The sequence below is a fragment of the Asterias amurensis genome, chromosome 13, assembly GCF_032118995.1.
Source record: "Asterias amurensis chromosome 13, ASM3211899v1".
Lineage (NCBI taxonomy): Eukaryota > Metazoa > Echinodermata > Asteroidea > Forcipulatida > Asteriidae > Asterias > Asterias amurensis.
Window position 1 is genome coordinate 16,531,476 of NC_092660.1, and position 19,775 is coordinate 16,551,250.

The 19,775-nt window shown below is 36.8% G+C and overlaps 1 protein-coding gene across 2 annotated transcripts in view; it reads right to left on the bottom strand.

Moving 5' to 3' along the window:
* Positions 1-19,657, bottom strand: part of LOC139946163 (uncharacterized) — a 71,311-nt gene extending 51,654 nt beyond the window's left edge. The window contains exon 1 of one of the 2 annotated variants that reach the window (XM_071943783.1): positions 19,488-19,657. The gene's annotated coding sequence lies outside the window, so the exon portion shown is untranslated. Of the gene's footprint in view, positions 1-4,220; positions 4,347-19,487 lie in introns of those variants that run through there. The other variant, XM_071943784.1, reaches the window with a different exon arrangement.
* Between the last annotated feature and the right edge of the window lie 118 nt (positions 19,658-19,775).

The window sequence follows — 19,775 nt, forward strand, 5'->3', positions numbered from 1 at the left end:
AAATCACGTATGAAATTTGTGGCTGGTAATCCTGTTTTTATTAAGGAAGAAATTTCATGCTAAGCAAATTTTGGTGCTTACAGGCTTTATGAAATTGGGCCCTGTTTAAACATATTGGTACTTTACTAAGGCAATGGGGACAACGCTCCTTGTCTTGCATCGGTACCCTTCAAACGTTCCAGCAGAAATTGAAAGTTTCCTCATCGGTGCCTTTTATTGCGTAGAAAAAAAACCCCGCATTATCTTCTTTTTTCCTAATGCATATTTTCTCTTCCCCAAACAAGGCTGAAAGCCACTCTCTGTAATGGGCTATGAGAATAAATCATTTTAGATGGATGTAATTAATGGGGGCTGATGAAAGTGAGGAACTGATAAAGGGGGAGACAGTCTAGGTTAGAGTGGATGGGACAACGCACCAACCAGGGGTTCCAAAGAGAACAAAGCTACATAATGGAATGGATCTCTGTTCTGCATCTCAGCAACAAAGTAATATAAAAAGCACACCAGTATTATATGGTGTGCTTACGAAATATCATAAATGACATTTTTATTATAGTTTATAACATTTGGGAAAAGATATAATGTATAGGCCATTACAATTTACCCCATTCTTCATTTTTGTAGACAATATGTTAAAGGAACACGTTGCCTTGGATCGCTCGAGTTGGTCTTTGAAAAGTGTTTGTAACCGTTTCTTATAAAATGCATATGATAAGAAAGATATTTTAAAAGTAGAACATAAGGATCCACACAAGTATCACCCGGATATGCGTGGTTTTCCTTTTACCTCGTTGACAAACACGGTCGGCTATTTATGGGAGTCAAATTTTGGACTCCAATAAATGGCCGACAGTGTTAATTCGCAAAGTAAAAGGAAAATCACACAATTTCGAGGCAAATTTGTGTGGATCAATGTATTCTATTATAAAATCATCTTCCTAACCATATGCATTTTATAACAAACGGTTACAAACGCTTTTCAAAGACCAACTCGACCGATCCAAGGCAACGTGTTCCTTTAAATCATTCCTTGTAATATTGCTACAGTAACGGTAGTAATTAAAACGTAGACTGACTGCGCAAGACAACAACACAAATCAAAATAATGGGTTGACCCGAGGTTTCGGTTGGATTATTAAATATTAACTGTAAGTTAATCATAAAATAAATGGACTGTGACCATCGTTAACTCGAAATAGTGAGATTCCATAATGAAGTGTGTTGAAGACTCTACCTAGTATTATAAATATGGAAGTCTTCGCTGCGTGGTGCATGTGCAAGCTTCAGACACTGCAAGGATATGACACAGCTTGTCTTGTTGATATTAAAGACATTGGACACTTTAGGAACAGGAAAAAAAAGTTCACAGATTTACAAATAATTTACAGGGTTTACAGAAGGTAATGGTGAAAGACTTCTCTTGAAATATTATTCCATGAAATGCTTACTTTTTGGGAAAATTAAAACAAGTATCAATTATGGATTAATTATGGATTTATTTTAAACAAACGTCATGACACGGCGAAACGTGCGGAAACAAGGGTGTGTTTTCCCGCTATTTTGTCCCGACTCCGATGACCGATTGAGCCTAAATTTTCACAGGTTTGTTATTTTATATATAAGTTGTGATACACGAAGTGTGGACCTTTGGACTGTTTAAAGGCTTTAAAGGCAGTGGACACTATTTGTATTTGTCAAAGACTAGTCGTCTCACTTGGTGTATCTCAACATATGCATAAAATAACGAAGTTGCGAAATGTGAATAAAAAAAATAAAAAATAAAAACCTGGCACACGAAGTGCTTTCAGATGCTTGATTTCGATACCTCAAATACTAAATCTGAGGTCACGAAATCAAACTCGTGGAAAATTACTTCTTTCTCGAAAACTGCTTACTTCAGAGGGAGTCGTTTCTCACGGTGTTTTATATTTTAAACAGCTCCCCATTACTCGTCACCCAAAAAAGTAGGGTTTTATGCTAGAAATCATTTTGGGTAATTACCAATAGTGTCCACTGCATTTAAAGCCATTGGACACTTTCGGTTAACAGTATTGTCCAAGTCCCATGCACACTTCGTGTATCACAACTTATAATATATAAAATAACAAACCTGTGAAAATTTAGGCTCAATCGGTCATCGGAGTCGGGAGAAAATAACGGGAAAACCCACATACCTTGGTTTCCGCACGTTTCGCCGTGTCATGACATGTGTTTAAAATAAATCCGTAATTCTCGCTATCGAGAATTGAAATTGTTTTAATGTTTTCTCAAAAAGTAAAGCATTTCATGGGATAATATTTCAAGAGAAGTCGTTCACCATTACCTTCTGTAAACCCTGTAAATTGTTTGAAAACGTGTGAACTTTTTTTTTTCCTGTACCGAAAGTGTCCAATAGCTTTAATGGCACTTGGCAATTATGTATTGGTAACTGCTGTACAAACAATATTTGCTAGCATAACAAAATTACTCGGTAACGAGCAATGGAGGTCTGTTGGTAGTATAAAGGGAGTTTTTGAGATAAAGGTAATTTCCCACTCAAAAGTTATTATTAAACGTACATCTTCCCATGTGCGACGTGTTTTTCTATACACGAAATCAATACCAGCAAATCAGATGACACGGGCAGGAATTTCAATACAGAACGGTTCACTATACAAGTGTTAGTTTTTACTACACCCCTCGTCAAGGTCAAGACAAATCAACAGCCAATAAAATCAACAAAATCACTCATTGCTTTCACTTGTCAACTCCATCATGCATGACTATGTATAAATGGTTATAACACATAAGATGCAATATCACAAAATAGTAATAGTGGCAAATGCAATTTGGTTCGCGTGAGAAAACTTTCCTGAAATTGACAGTTTTTATTAGAATTTAGAAACAAACAAACAACTCTATGCACACGTTAGATGCAGATTACATTAAGAGAGTATATGTTGATTAAACTTGTGTAAAGAAGACGATTGTTCATCAGTCGTCATGATGTTGGATGTCCAAGCCTACACCCTGCCACCTCAAATCAAAATGTGACTTTATTTGGTTTATTTTGTTCAGAGAATATAATAATAATAATAATAATAATAATAATAATAATAATAATAATAATAATAATAATAATAATAATAACAATAATAATAATAATAATAATAATAATAATAATAATAATAATAATAATAATAATAATAATAATAATAATAATAATAATAATAACAACAGGTATTTAGAAACGCTCCCCATAGAAAAATATATCACAGCGCTTATCAGATATTCTGTAAACAGGATATTTTTTATTCTAGAAACTCTGTATTGAGGATTTTGGCTTTGGTGATGCTTCTGTTTGGCTAGAATGTTGCCCCTTATTTAACGTTGTAAAACTAAACTTAACTTGTTCATTTTGTAGGCCTATATTTATATTTTATTTTATTTTAAGTATAGGGAGACACTGCAACTCCTACATGTATTTTAGTATTCCAATATTTGATCATGTTAACTGGAAAATTTGATAAAGAACGCATTGTAGAAATACGATATAAGTTAAATAATACACTTCAATGAAGATTTCTTTCCAAGGAAAGAGGATACATATTGCATTTCATTCCTCCATTCTCGCACGCAGTGCTCTGATAACTTGATAAGTGTGCCCTTGGCCCCATTTCAAGCCGTAACTATTTTCATAGCACAAAACGGTTGGCCCCATTTCAAGTCACTACAATTTCCTTGCACAAAAGCGGTTCGCTCAGCCGAAGAAATGGATTACCGGCGAGAGTATCGTATATAGGTGTATACGCTCAGTTATTGGTCCCCTGCTGATGTGTGCTTAGCAGTGTTTGTTTTGCTTACTCCATATGAAATTGAACACGGGTATTGGCACAGAGTAGTACCAGAGTGGAAGCCCCCCCCCCCCCCCCCCCACCATCACCCAACCTAAAACAATCTTCCCCTCTTGTGCAAACCCACCCAAACAAAAATATAAAATAAAAATCCCCCACACAGAATTTGCTTCATTCTCAGAACGAAAATGCGCAGCGACGCAGCGATTATTATTCCGCTGTCTTGTCCAATTGATGCAATTATTTTAAATACTATTTTCACAAGCACTCGCCCAAAATGCCAAAAGAGCCGTCAGTTGAAATAAAAAACAAAAACCTACGGCACAGCAAAGACAGAGAGAAAAAAAACAACTTATCTCACTGAAATACAAAAATTGTTTGTATTACCGTCAAGTCGGACCCTCCCAGTGGGTAGTTCATTCGATTTGTCCGCCGTGTCACTGTTCCACCATCATGAAAATCGAACCAGGTTTCCAAAATGATTCTCCTAACGACTGCAAATTTTGCCATCAGTCAGACGACACGCTAGCCGTACTGTATATGCAATGCCACACGTGTACTGAAAAGGTGAAATTATGTATTCTGAGCAGACACGACAGCGTTTGTCAAACATTGAATCCCTCTTTGTCAGTATTTGAAACGGGCAAACCTCTCTGTGTATTTAGTCATGCCACTCAAGAACACAGCAGAAGCCTTTGAGGTGACATGGTTTGGTTAAGACGGGGGCCGCAGCCATAGCTACTTCTTATTGTATACATTGGTTACCATCAACAACAACATCTCACGCGCAACAGAGATAAAGAGCCTCTATTTGCCTACATCGTGTATTGCTAAACCCCCGTGAGCAGGGAATACAGGGGACTTAGACAAGGCTTCAGCCAAGAATGGCTTCTGAGTTCATCATCTTGGGTCCGTTCTTTTGACAACCTTCACTATTATTTTTGTCTCCAGCACCACACCATAGAAAAAGCCTACGCGTACTTCAAGGAGATGGTGTTGATGTTGGCGGTTGAGACGAAACGTGTCGTTTTTACACAACATGAAAAAACTCTCCCTCTCTCTGCATAGTTTGTATTGGATTCGAATGTGGACTGCCTTCAATTGCCTGTCCAAACACGGAGCTAGTGTTTCGCTAAAAGAAGAACGCAAGGCCACTTGACCCCCCCCCCCCCCCCCCAAGCAATGAGTGGACTGGTTAAACTGAACAAAGGCCAAACAAATCACAGTAAAATAGTTAGTGAGCTCAATAGTACGTACAATCTATTGACACGTAACATGGAATGATAGTTGACAAAACATCTTTTTAAAGACCCTTTACAACAGGTTAATATTTGTAACTCATCGCCATGATAACCATAAACACCGTAGTCAAAACTATTAGTCGCAACAATGCACTAACTGTACTGACTTCATATTGCAGAAACCTAAAAACCATGGAGAATTTGACAGCTTTCGACATCCATAATAATAATATATTGTTCGAGAGTAAATAGTGGAAAGACATTGAACAATGATACTCATCTCTTAGCATAAACACATTGTCCTTCTCATTATTACAACAACCGAAATCATTCACAGTTTCCAGAGAGGTTTTTTTCTTAAATACGACTGCATTAAATTAATTTCACTGGGAAATATTTCACATAACAAAAATTGTTCTTTCATGAACGTCATAATATGCAGAAGGCTTTCAGACGATGGTGAGTTAATCTCGAAATCAAATTCGTGGAAAATTACTTCTTTCTCGAAAACTATTGCACTCCAGAGGGAGCCGTTTCTCACAATGTTTTATACCATCAACCGCTCCCAATTACTCGTCACCAAGAAAGGTTTTATGCTAATAATTATTTTGAGTAATTACCAATAGTGTCCATCACTGCCTTTAATCCTTATCAATCTCGAAGAGTACTTTGTAAAGGCAAAGTAGGTCTCTACACATTTTTTTTGTTTGACAGCTCGCTTGTTTTAATGTTATATTAATGTTTAGATGCACACAATCGAACTAACATCAGAAAATTTCATTAAAAAAAAATGATGAAAATTTTATGTATGTCCACGCATATAGCAACGCTTCTCATGTTCAATTTTTTTTTGTACCGAACCACGTTTCTCAAAATGCTGTATCAAGCGCTGCCGTATGGCTTCTAACCAACGTATTTTATTGCCAATAATTTGAAACGTGATTACAAAAACATAATACCTTCCCTTTAATATTGCTGCATGGGGAGGTTACCAATTACATGACAACTTCCCCTAGGGGCCTATACAGGAATTTCAGAATAACACGTGGAGGTCAATGCCTTGGCTGCTATGAATGTGGGGCCTCGTGGGATTTTTCGAATAAATGATAAGAAAATCTGCCGCGTTTTTCACCCCCCCCCCCCCCACCAAAAAAAAAATAATAATAATAAAATAAAAAATAGATGCCAGTCTTATGAACAGAAAGTTATGACGGTTTGTTTTTAAAATGCAATCACACATAAACTTAAAAGTCAATTTAAATAATTACCCCACAAGTTAAAGACGGACAAACTTAATTGGTATAGAGCACTGGAGAATTGATGGTTATGAAACAAACGACATGCCCCTTTAAAACAATGTAGTTATAGAAACAGTGATAATTTTTCACCTAAATATCCGAGTCTGAATGAGGCTTCGGATATTAAAGGGTAGGTCTATATGTACTTTTTCCTAACAAAAAACACAATGTCCACAGATTTACATTAAACTTACACAGTTTGAAGATTATGATAGTAGAAAGCTTCCCTTGAAATTTTACTTACTGAGGTGCTGTACTACAGCACCTCAGTAAGTAAAATTTTTGAGAAATGATTAAAAGTAATAATTTTCGTCTCAGTTTTAGCATGTGAAAACGTATTAACCAGTTATGCTATGGTTTTGGTATAATATCATAACTGGTTAAGGGGATTTTACATGCTAAAATAATTTTGGTCTCATGAGACGAAAATTATTTTGTGACTTAGTGACTCATTTCTCAAAAACTACACAACCTTAGTTAGTAATATTTGAAGGGAAGCTTTCCACTATCATTATCTTCAAACCCTGTAAGTTTATTGTAAATCTGTGGACATTTTGAAAAAGTACCCAAATCCTTTAAAGGAACACGTTGCCTTGGATAGGTCGAGTGGTCTTTGAAAAAGCATTTGTAACCGTAAGTTATAAAATGCATATGGTTCGAAAGATGTTTTAAAAGTAGAATACAATGATCCACACAAATTTGCCTCGAAATTGCTTACTTTTCCCTTTACTTTGCGAACTAACACGGTCGGCCATTTATGGGAATCAAAAATTTGACTCCCATAAATGGCCGCCCGTGTTTGTCGACGAGGTAAAAGGAAAACCACGCAATTTCGAGTGATATATGTGTGTGGATCATTATATTCTACTTTTAAAATATCTTCCTCATCATATGCATTTAATAACAAACAGTTACAAACACTTTTTAAAGACCAACTCGACAGATTCAAGGCAACGTGTTCCTTTAAGCTCTTTTAAGGCAAATGCAAGGACAAAACATCTTAAAGCCAGTGGACACTATTGGTAAATGTCAAAGACTAGTCTTCACAGTTGGTGTATCTCAACATATGCATAACATAACAAACCTGTACAAATTTGAGCTCAATCGGTCGTCGAAGTTGCGAGATATTAATGAAAGAAAAAAACACCCTTGTCACACGAAGTTGCGTGCTTTCTGATGCTTGATTTCGAGACCTCAAGTTCTAAACTTGACGTCTCGAAATCAAATTCGTGGAAAATTACTTCTTTCTCGAAAACTACGTCATTCAGAGGGAGCCGTTTCTCACATTGTCTTATACTATCAACCTCTCCCCATTACTCGTTACCAAGTGAGGTTTTATGATGATAGTTATTTTGAGTAATTACCAATAATAGTGTCCACTGCCTTTAAAATATACATTGGAATGCTCTTTCTTTCATTATTTTCTGAAAACTTTGAGGACCAATTGGGCCCAACTTTTCACAGGTTTGTTATCTCATGCCTTGAATACACCAAGCGGTAATACGGTCAATCATCGTGTATACCAGGGAGGTAGATTACAATAACTTTTTTGGAAATGAATACATATTTTACAACCTGCCTGCTGGGCCAGGACAGCGACTGCAACGAAGTTAACAAAATATTTATACAAAATGTTAAAAGGGGCACACAATCCCTTGCAAAACTGATGTCATTCACTCAGTGACATGTAAGATAAGAATGCCTCCCATTTTGAAAGCCACTCTCCAGTGACAAGTACGTGAAATGCTTTCCATCCAACTGTTTATCGCCCTATCGTATTCTCCAGTTTAACCAACTTCGAAATCGAATTGAAGTTATTTGCTCCCGTGGTTATGGGAAATCGTGTTGTCGAAAGTTTAAAGTGGAAGGGTGTGGTGCAACCATGGACGGAACTTTAAAGCCATTGGACACTTTCGGTAAACAGTATTGTCCAAAGGCCCACACTTCGTGTATCACAACTTATATATAAAATAACAAGCCCGTGAAAATTTAGGCTCAATCGGTCATCGGCGTCGGGAGAAAATAACGGGAAAACCCACCTTTGTTTGCCGCACGTTTCGCCGTGTCCTGACAATGACATGTGTTTACTATAATCCGTAATTCTCGTTGTCGAGAATTGATAATTGTTTTGATGTTTTCTCAAAAGGTAAAGCTTTTCATGGAATGATATTTCAAGAGAAGTCTTTAACCATTACTTTCTGTACACCCTGTAAGTTATTTGTAAATCTGTGAACTTGTATTGTTTTTTTCTGTTCCGAAAGTGTATAAGGGCGTTCAGAAAAAAAATGATACGAATTACATTCAATAATGATCATCTTTGGCTAGTATTCTTTGATTTCAGAGTCATGCTGATCTCTTTGGTTGAATCCAATGGAACCACGTATAGCGCAGATACAAACTTTACCAAAAGTTAAATAATGCAAACAATCAATTTGGTTTGCGGATACAGACTAAATTGCTACAATGGTATTCTTGAAACAAGAGCAAATCTAACTTCAAGAAAAACATCTGTTGTGTCACTCTAAGAAATTTGTTCTATAATTAGATTATATTTGGAGAAAATATAACTAATAAATGCTGCAAACTGCCTACCCAACGGTCCAGTCCGTTAAAGGAACACGTTGCCTTGGATCGGTCGAGTTGGTCTTTGAAAAGCGTTTGTAACCGTTTTTTATAAAATGCATATGGGTAGAAAGATGTTGTAAAAGTAGAATACAATCATCCACACAAACATGCCTCGAAATTGCGTGGTTTTCCTTTTACCTCGTCGACTAACACGTCGGCCATTTATGGGGGTCAAAATTTTGACTCCCATAAATGGCCGACGGTGTTAGTTCGCACAATAGAAGGAAAACCACGCAATTTCGAGGCAAACTTGTGTGGATCATTGTATTCTATTTTTAAAACATCTTTCCAACCATATGCATTATATAAAAAACTGTTACGAACGCTTTTGTTTTGACCAACTCGTCCGATCCAAGGCAACGTGTTCCTTTAAGTAGAATTACAAAAGGTAAGTTGAGGGTGAGACGTTCCGACCACATCGTCCTCTTTCTCGAAGAGGATAAAATGAAGACTCTCCTATCAAGGGTCGAAACGTCAGGCCAAACTTTTTTTGCAAGATTTTGGGGAATGACACAAACTATTTCTTTGAATAAGAATGTTTTCTTACGTCAAGACTATCATTCTTGTGCAGTGTACGATACCTCGCTGTGTAAATTGTCAAACTGCCCGTTTATTTGTCTACTGTCACAGAGTAGATTACAGAGATTCTGGGGCATGTCTGATCAGGATTCGCCGTGATGCTGCTGGGTGTCTCAGCAAGTTTACATAACAAGTTACGCTTTTTAAAGTAGATTTGCTCTTGCTGTAAAAATATGGTAATATAATACAGATTCGCCATAATCTGACAGGCAAACAAGCTACCTGCAGTTATAATAAAACAATTCAATACACATTTTACAGTAATATAATAATAATAATAATAATAATAGTAAAAATTTATATAGCGCCATATCCATCGAAAACAATGCTCCATGGCGCTAATACAGAGAAACATTAAAAATTTAGATAATCAGCAAAAACAACAAGATATAAAAATAAGTTCAAAATCAAGCGAACAATGACAAGCAATTAAAGAAATTAACAATAAACAATGGAAAAGTATAAAATATACAATAGTATGCACAATTTAAAACTGCAAAGAGATTGTACAAACAGACCAGCTGTGACCCAATAAAATTGTAAAATGAGACATTCACTAAAACTCCAGGGAAATGATAATTAATTACAGAATGGAAAATAATATAAATGCTATGTGGATGCAAACAACGTTTTGAACAAACAACTATTCCTGGTTTTCAACCACTATAAAGCAAAGTGTATCTTGGAGTCGTAAGATTGTAATAAAACAAGCGTAGATATAGGTCTATAAAATAAAGCGAAATGTGATAATTTTGTTTCAAAAGTGGATTCGTTTTTGAGATAATGCCGGTGTCAGATGCAAATGTGTCCGCCATGCAATACTGTCCGCTCCGGACACTTTTGCATATGCAATCGTGTACGGGGTTATGCAAAAACCGTCCGTCGGACATGTACATGACTGTACATGTACATGTATGTGCGCGCGTAAGCAAGCGTGCATGCACTGAACCTATATATACGTAATATGCAACATGAAAATTCACGTATTATGGCAGCGAATACCCAACGGCCGAACATTTCCCATGTCATTCATGACATGCACTTAGCTTGTAAAAAAAGTAAGTTTTTATTGCCATTTCTTTTCAGAGTCATTACCAAACATATATATAGGCCCTATACAGACTCTTTAAAACCTATGTTCGAACACACGATTCCATGCATCACAGTGGTCACTGAATTAGATGCGATACCGTAATTTATACTTCCCCAATCAAATAATCAGATCAAGTTGTTACATCCGAAGCTTTATTTGAAAAACACATACTTTTAACCATCGTGAAACAGCTAAACTTGACTTACCATGGACGTACATGTTACTCTGTTAACAGTGTATCGTGTATGTGACACTAATGATTAGCACAAACTGTTGTATTATAACCCACTCTGGACGCGAAGCCCGTAATACCTAAGCCTTATCCACCGTACAGCCCGGTTTCATTGCTTAAAGACACTGGACACTATTGGGTAATTGTCTTAGACCAGTCGTCTCACTTGGTGTACCTCAACATATGCATAAAATAACAAACCTGTGAAAATTTGGTCGTCGGAGTTGCGAGATAACTATAAAAGTAAAATCACCCTTGTCACACGAATGTGAGGGGGTGTGCTTTCAGATGCTTGATTTCGAGACCTCAAAATTATAAACTTGAGGTCTCTAAATCAAATTCGTGGGAAACTACTTCTTTCTCGAAAACTACGTCACTTCAGAGGGAGCCGTTTCTCACGTTTTTTCAACCACTCCCCATTACTCGTTACTAAATGAGGTTTTATGCTAATAATTATTTTGAGTAATTCCCAATAGAGTCCACTGTCTTTAACTTCCCATCATCAGTAAACAAACTTGTCTCCTTTCCTCTCTGTAACTCACAACGTAATCGTACAGCCCATGGCTACATCAATCTAAATGTGTCAATGTTTAAGTTTGCAGGGTGTTTTTCATCGCAGTTATTTACAAATACATTTTGTTTGACATTTCCTGCAGTTTATACAGTCCAAATATGAGTACGGACATTTTTGCATATTAGTTTCGTCGACAAAGGATTGAAACTTATACCACCACTACACGTGTCAATATTTAAGAAAGGTGGTCGGGGATAACAACAGCTTAAACATTTTTCAAACTTTTTTATATCTCTTTTCCAGAACCAAAGTGCACACAGTGTGTGTGCCAAACCATAGAGCTAGCAAACTATGACCTCATAAGTCCCGATCCCATTTTATATTTATAAGCACATGTTATGAGTAAGATTCTATTCTTATCAAATGAAAGTATAATTACAGACGCTTTTAAAGGCAGTGGACACTATTGGTAATTACTCAAAATAATCATCAGCATAAAACCTCATTAAAATAGGTAACCAGTAATGTGGAGAGGTTGATATTATAAAACATTGTGAGAAACGGCTCACTCTGAATGACGTAGTTTTCAAGAAAGAAGTAATTTTCCACGAATTTGATATCGATACCTCAAGTTTAGAATTTGATGTCTCGAGCTCAAGCATCTGAAAGCACAAGGGTGTTTTTTTTTCTTTTATAGTTAGTTATCTCGCAACTCCGACGAACAATCGAGCTCAAATTTTCACAGGTTTGTTATGTTATGCATATGTTGAGATACACTAAGTAAGAAGACTGGTCTTTGACAATTACCAATAGTGTACAGTGCCTTTAAGGGACAATTAAATAGTTTACGCAATTTGGAGAGAAAAAAGGTTTGTGGTTTGTGTATTTTGTTTTATATTTTGTGTTTGAGGGAAGGTGCCTCCCCCTCCCCCACGTTCTTTGCTTTCTTCCCATTTTGTGTACGCTCATTATATACCGCTTAATTTGATTGCTACAAGTTGAATGCTGATTCGAAAGCAATGTCATTTGTGTGGGGACGCAAAGCTCCTCTGTAATGTGGGTATATTTTATCGGACCTATAATTTCGCTAGTCTCTGGAGGATTGGGGACTGTTGTAAAAATACTGTTTATCCAGTGGGCTCTCAGATTGAAGCTAATAAAATATTTATTGGACAATCTTATCCTATACTTTGCCTTAAAGGGTTTTCAACTTACTGTTTAGTAGTGTTTTATCCCATCTTTTCGATTGGAGCTCTTGATAAGAATATCATTTCGATATGCCAGAAGAAGGCAGAAGAACTTTGGATTATTATTGCGACCTAATTCCCACTCATATACAGTCAGAGTCAATAAATATTAAGGGTGGTAAACACACTACTGGAAACTAACTGCAGTCAGTTAAATTCGCCTGGGGTTATAATACACAACAATCAGATTCAGACAAAACTGTCTTTCTTCAGATCATTTCAGAAAGTGTCTTAATAAAAGAGGACAGCTGTGTGTGTCAGAGTGACTTGGATTGTGGACGACTGCATCAACGATCGTTTTGAGGCTCTCGGGCTGGAGGAGACGATGTTGTCGAGTGATCCATCAATGTGTCAGGGAATGAAATCAAACAATATAGGGAGAACCCAAAATGTAAGTTTAATATTAAAGGAACACGTTGCCTTGGATCGGTCGAGATGGTCTTTGAAAAGCGTTTGTATTAATTTGCTATAACATGCATATGATTAGAAAGATATTTTAAAAGTAGAATATAACGATCCACACAAGTATCACCCGAAGTTGCGTGGTTTTCCTTTTACCTCGTCGACAAACACGGTCGGCCATTTATGGGAGTCAAATTGTTGACTCCCATAAATGGCCGACCGTGGTGATAGTTCGCAAAGTAAAAGGAAAACCACGCAATATCGAGGCCAATGTGTGTGGATCATTGTATTCTACTTTTAAAACATCTTTCTAACCATATGCATTTTATAACAAACGGTTACAAGCGCTTTTCAAAGACCAACTCGACCTATCCAAGGCAACGTGTTCCTTTAAGATAGTCATTGTGTTGGGTTAACCCCTTGGCATTAATATTTCAAGTTGCTTGAGGTTTACCCCTACGAGTTGACAACGACGGATGGTTTGAGCATGGGGGTGGAATTTCTACCTCTATGGTTTGAGTAAGCCAGATGAACAGGTATTTCTAATAATGTTGTAAAGCCCCGCCCTTAACCTATACATGTACCGCGAAAAACTATAACACAATATTGCATCCCGTCCAAGTCAACGCGGATTTTTTTATTTTCTCCTTCATTTTTGTAAGAATTTGTTCTCTCTCTTTTTTTTCTCTTTTTTTTTTTTTAACAGCTTTCAATAATTTTTGTAAGAAGTCCTTTTTCTTATTTATGCCGGAATATAATTCTATTTTGAGCGTAATCATTATTAATATAAACCACAAAAGATTTATTTATAAGTGTTAATAAAAAAATTGTACAATTTAATAGTTTTGAATTTTTGTTTTGTATATTTTGAGGTAATTTGGTATAAAACCGAAAGGGAATGAAATGGAAATATCATCCCAATGTAGGAAGAAGAAATGTAATATTAGTTTAAAACCGAAAGGGAATGAAATGGAAATATCATCCCAATGTAGGAAGAAGAAATGTAATATTAGTTTAAATAAAAAAATAACACCACAATAATAATCAAGTTCACATAAAATTCGGTCATTAATGTTGTCGTTGACAATGACCATGGTTAGCTATGGACAGGGTTGAAAGACGGAAATAACCGAAGGAAATATAATCAAAATCTCAGCATAATAGAGTATCAAAAATAAAGAGAACGATTATTTTGGCCAAGAGCCAATGACCATCGTGGGAGGGGAAAAGGTTTTTCGATCTGCATTGACGTTTTCTCTCATTATATACCCCATTGCGTTCATTACTTATTGATGTTACTGTTTGCATTGCTCAACAATTAACAAATCAATCGCCTTGTTGCGCTGGGTGTGTATGTGAGGGGTGTTAATTGCACGCTTGGATGGGTGACGTAAATGGGTAGAATGTCAATTTACAATGTACTTGGAAATCAATACTACGGTCAACAAAAAACTTAACTGTTGCAAACTAATGCTTGAATGGTAGGCTACTACAGGTGTCTTCCTTATGTAATTCTAAATTCACGAGAGAACTCCAGTGTGCGTAACATGAATCATAAAGAGTAGGCCCACATGTTCTTTAATAAATAATGGATTTTCGAACGCGAACTTTACTCATTTATTTAGAAAGAGCCAAATTGCATCAATCTATTATTCACCACTTATTCTAAACATATACAATGTAGTCCAAACATTGTCGGGTTGAGTTACGCATTACGCTAGAATCAAGGACTTCAGTGGGTTTTGTGTATCGTGGCCAGCTCTCAGTAAGTCGATTACTGCATGGACATAACGTAAAATAGTGTCCTTCCTCTATTAATGATTAAATGTATGTCCATTTAACATGAGTGAGCACTTCCTTGAGAATACTTAAAGGAACATTAATGCAGAACTGGAAAGACAAACAAAGAGGTGAAGATCACAGATTTACATAAAACTTACACAGTCTATAACGATTATGATAGTTAAAACAAAAAAACATCCCTTAAAATATTTCCGTCTGAATTGCTTATTTATTGAGAAATAAATAAAACGAATTTCCCGTTTGGAGATGTATCGCTCAGTGAGCGTTTTATTCATGTTGTGGGTTTTTTCCGCATCGATGTCATGAAAAAATGTGCGATCGTTTTTGTATGGCCGATTGATCTCAAACTTCACAGGTTTGTCAGTTCATGAATATAAAACATATATGGTGAATTAAATAAAGTGAATACACTGCCATCAACTTTTTTGTAAGCAAAAACCAATTCTTTAAAGTGTTATGTTTCTTTAATATTGCCAACTTAAATATTGAAAACTACTATTTGCAAATTCAGACTCCGTTCCGCGTTTGACTTAAAGGGACACGTTGCCTTGGATCGGTCGAGTTGGTCTTTGAAAAGCGTTTGTAACCGTTTGTTATAAAATGCATATGGGGAGAAAGATGTTGTAAAAGTAGAATACAATGATCCACACAAACATGCCTCGAAATTGCGTGGTTTTCCTTTTACCTCGTCGACTAACACGTCGGCCATTTATTGGGGTCAAAATTTTGACTCCCATAAATGGCTGACCGTGTTAGTTCGCACAGTAGAAGAAAAACCACGCAATTTCGAGGCAAACTTGTGTGGATCATTGTATTCTACTTTTAAAACATCTTTCCAACCATATGCATTATATAAAAAACGGTTACAAACGCTTTTGTTTTGACCAACTCGTCCGTTCCAAGGCAACGTGTTCCTTTAACTGCTGCTCGTAAGGGTGAGTTTGTCAACCGGATGGTAGCCGCTTTGCTCGGTAGGGAATATGCACCAAAACAGGATGCACCTATTGTAACCACCGAGGATAAGAAACAAAGATAGATGAACACCTGTTTTGGAAACGGCTGCAGGGACAATTGTTTTATATCAATTTACATTCCAAGGAATGCAGATAAATATTTAGCCCTAAACCTACAAACAATCCAGTTTGTTGTATGAAAGGTCGCTGTAGGCCCGTACTAAGTTACATATTATTATTCTGCAAACTCAAACAACAAAATACACAGTTACACCATTTGATTTTTTTTTTTTTTTTTTTCGATTAAAAATAGGGAATCCTTAAGTGCAGATAAAGTACTCCTTAAAGGAACACGTTGCCATGGATCGGACGAGTTTGTCTATAAAAAGCGTTTGTAACCCTTTTTTTTTTTTTAAATGCATATGGTTGGATAGATGTTTTAAAAATAGAATTCAATGATCCACACAAGTTTGCCTCGAAATTGCGTGGTTTTCCTTTTACTGTGCGAACTAACACGGTCGGCCATTTATGGGAGTCCAAAACTTGACTCCCATAAATGGCCGACCGTGTTAGTCGACGAAGTAAAAGGAAAACCGTGCAATTTCGAGGCCTGTTTGTATGGATCATCGTATTCTACTTTTACAACATCTTTCTACCCATATGCATTTTATAAAAAAAAAACGGTTACAAATGCTTTTCAAAGACTAACTCGACCGATCCAAGGCAACGTGTTCCTTTAAGTGCATCGAACAAAAAGTTGCACCGCCCCAAATCAAACGTTTCATTCTCAAGTGCATTCCCCCGTGGTCGATTGGGTTTAGCCAAGGCTAGCGTCAACCACTTCACTTCAAAATCATGATTTAGCAGGTTGTTCATTTCAACGGTTTAGCATTTTTGGTGATGCATTCTTACAGGGTGCCTGTAAGAGGCCGATCTAACTCCGTATATATAATGCATGGGAAAGAGAGGTGACGAATTTCCAAAGGCTATGGAATTTAGAAGTCGTGATGATGAATACCTGAGCCGTTTAAAGGAACACGTTGCCTTGGATCAGTCGAGTTGGTCTTTGAAAATCGTTCTGTAACCGTTTGTTGTAAAATGTATATGGTTAGAAAGATATTGTAAAAGTAGAATACAATGATCTACACAAATATGCCTCGAAACTGCGTGGTTTTCTTTTTACCCTGTCGACTAACACGGGTCGGCCATTATGGGAGTCAAAATTTTGACTCCAATAAATGGCCGACCGTGATAGTTCGCGACGTAAAAGGAAAACCGTGCAGTTTCGAGTGATACTTGTGTGGATCATTATATTCTACTTTTAAAACATCTTTCTAACCATATACATTTCATAACAAACGGTTTCAAACGCTTTTAATAGACCAACTCGACCGATCCAAGGCAACGTTTCCTTTAACTTAACCTTTGGCGCTATACCCCGAATGCCCAAGAATGGGCGAACACTACACCTGTGACTTGTGACGCGACCAGTTTAACCTTTGTGACCCACGTTGGGTCGGGGTCACAAGGTGTTGGCACACAATAGCTTGGTACGTTGGACATGATCCCAAGGGTCCTTAAAGGAGCAGTTTGGGGTGATGATGTAAACAATGATTCCTGAACAAGAAACAAGACCGATGCCATTGCCATGAGTGTTTCTAAAATTGCAAGACTTTTGCACCCAACTCTACTCTTATTTTATGATCTGCAAAGTGAGCTGATTTCATGACACCAAATACTTCTTCATAATGTTCAACTCAACTTTAAAACTAGTGTTTCCTCTTTTGAATTTGTAGGGTAATTCAGTTACTTTTTGAACTTCCAACCTGAATAAACCCATACAAAAAATACAGTGGTAATTTCAAATGTAAAACAAATTGTATTATTTGGTTACTGCCACAATTTATTATTCTCCCAGAAAACTGCTATACTGAATGTATCTTCAAACATTCTATCCTCCAAACGAGAAACCATCCAGCCAAACTGTACATTACCATTAACAAGAAAAAGCTTTGAAAAAAAACAATGAAAAAAGGGCATCCTCCAAAAACAGTCAGTAAAGGGCAATAACGCCTCATCACTAAGTGTATGCTCCTAAACACTTCAATGGAATTACAAAATGTCTTTTATTTTAGTTTCTGAATCAAAACTCTCTGCATCAATAATGCTAATTGCAACAAAGCATGTAGCCAAGTTGTCTGACACCCAACAAGCATAATGGAATTTACATGTGAATAAGCCAAGATTTCAGGGTCTAAAATTACGTTCTGGTTGCTTTGTTTACAATGGACACTTGATATTACCTGGAGTCGTTATTTAATTAACTGAGGAGTAATGTTGTAACATGGTAGACTTGGCTTGGCCGAGGAGATTTATTTCACTTTTTCTTACATTGAGCGTTGAGTTACTTCACACCTCTCAGTAATGCACACTCTTTCAATGCCAGTGAGTGACGGGTCACCACAACATTATTAAAAATTATAATGTGTGCGCTTGTGCATAATTAGGTTTATTGCATTGTTGTTTTGTTTGTATGTACTTTTTGTGGGGCGTGGGAGTTACAGGACTTTTAAGTTTTATTTGAAACACAAAATTACTGTTGCCTTTTAAACTACTTTCCTGTGAACGGTCTTATAAAAAGCCTTAGAAAACTCTGGACATTTTAGAAAGCACTCACATACTAAACAGAATATAGTCCTATACGTAAGGATTTTATGTATAATTTTAACCAAGAGAAAGTATTCTCTCAAAATCATCAAGTGTTTACCCAAATATAAAAAATAAAAAAATGTTTTTAATCATTATTCAACTCTACTTTTAAGACAGTCTTCCTTTGCAATACAATGGCAAGTGCATCTTGTGTGGACTTAATACTGGAACACTGAAAATGGAATGCAGGAAAGTGTCACTCACAACCCTCAAAAAATCTTAAGGAATTTTGACAATTCAAATGGAACATACCAACACCAGCAGTCAAACGTTTGAAGTGACCAGAAATTCACTTCAGTACATGGTTATACTGAGAGGGGGTCGCTAGCTCACCCAAAGTCAAAATCATTGTGTATCTGACGTTTTCTTATATAGTATCCAGTCCGTTTGAGCATTCGTGTACACACAACTAGTGTGTTTCTTTTTATTGTAATCCTAGTAGTACTCAAGAGTTTACTGGACTCGGTGAGCCCTCGTAAATGGTAAATAGTACGACTCCACGAGTAGTTACCCATGATAGAGGAAGGAAGAGGTATGAAGTTGCAATTGAGTGACAGTGACAGTAGGCCCCGCAGCACTGTCTTAACCGTGGCGGTAGAAATGTCTGCCTTCATGGTCGACTGTGTTTATATTTTAGCTCTGAACTACGTTAGCTACACAAACACAGAGATTGTAAAACGTCACATCTTGCGAGCTGTCTTTCTTCTGTTTTCTATCTTAATTACTTATTTACTGTGCTGCCCCTTTATGATCAACCCGAATATTAACACAGCCCATACACAAAACGTACAATGCGTACAAACAGCAACGGCACACACTAATACAGCGTACAGTAGCACCACCATGCAGGAAGAAAATAGCACACACTAGACTGCCGTAAGCTCCATGTGTGTGAGTCACTTTTTGTTCAAGACATTTTGGTCTTTGAATGAATTAAGGGAAATCCTGTCTTACTCACCGAGTGTTGTCTCAACATTGTGTGGTAGAAATGCTTCGTCTAACTGCGTAACTAACGTCACATTACGAAGTATCACAGCTTGGGAGTTATTCATTTGAAGGAACTCCGGAGATGTCCACATTCTAGCAGCAGTCCACACTCAGAAATTAACCACTACTGATTGTTGTTGATATTTCTACAACCCCCTTCCTTCAAGACACGCGAGAAGTTGGAGCGCATGCATGGACATGTTTAAACTATTGGTGGCGCTATACTAAAAAGTTGTAAAAAAAATAACATTGATTATCA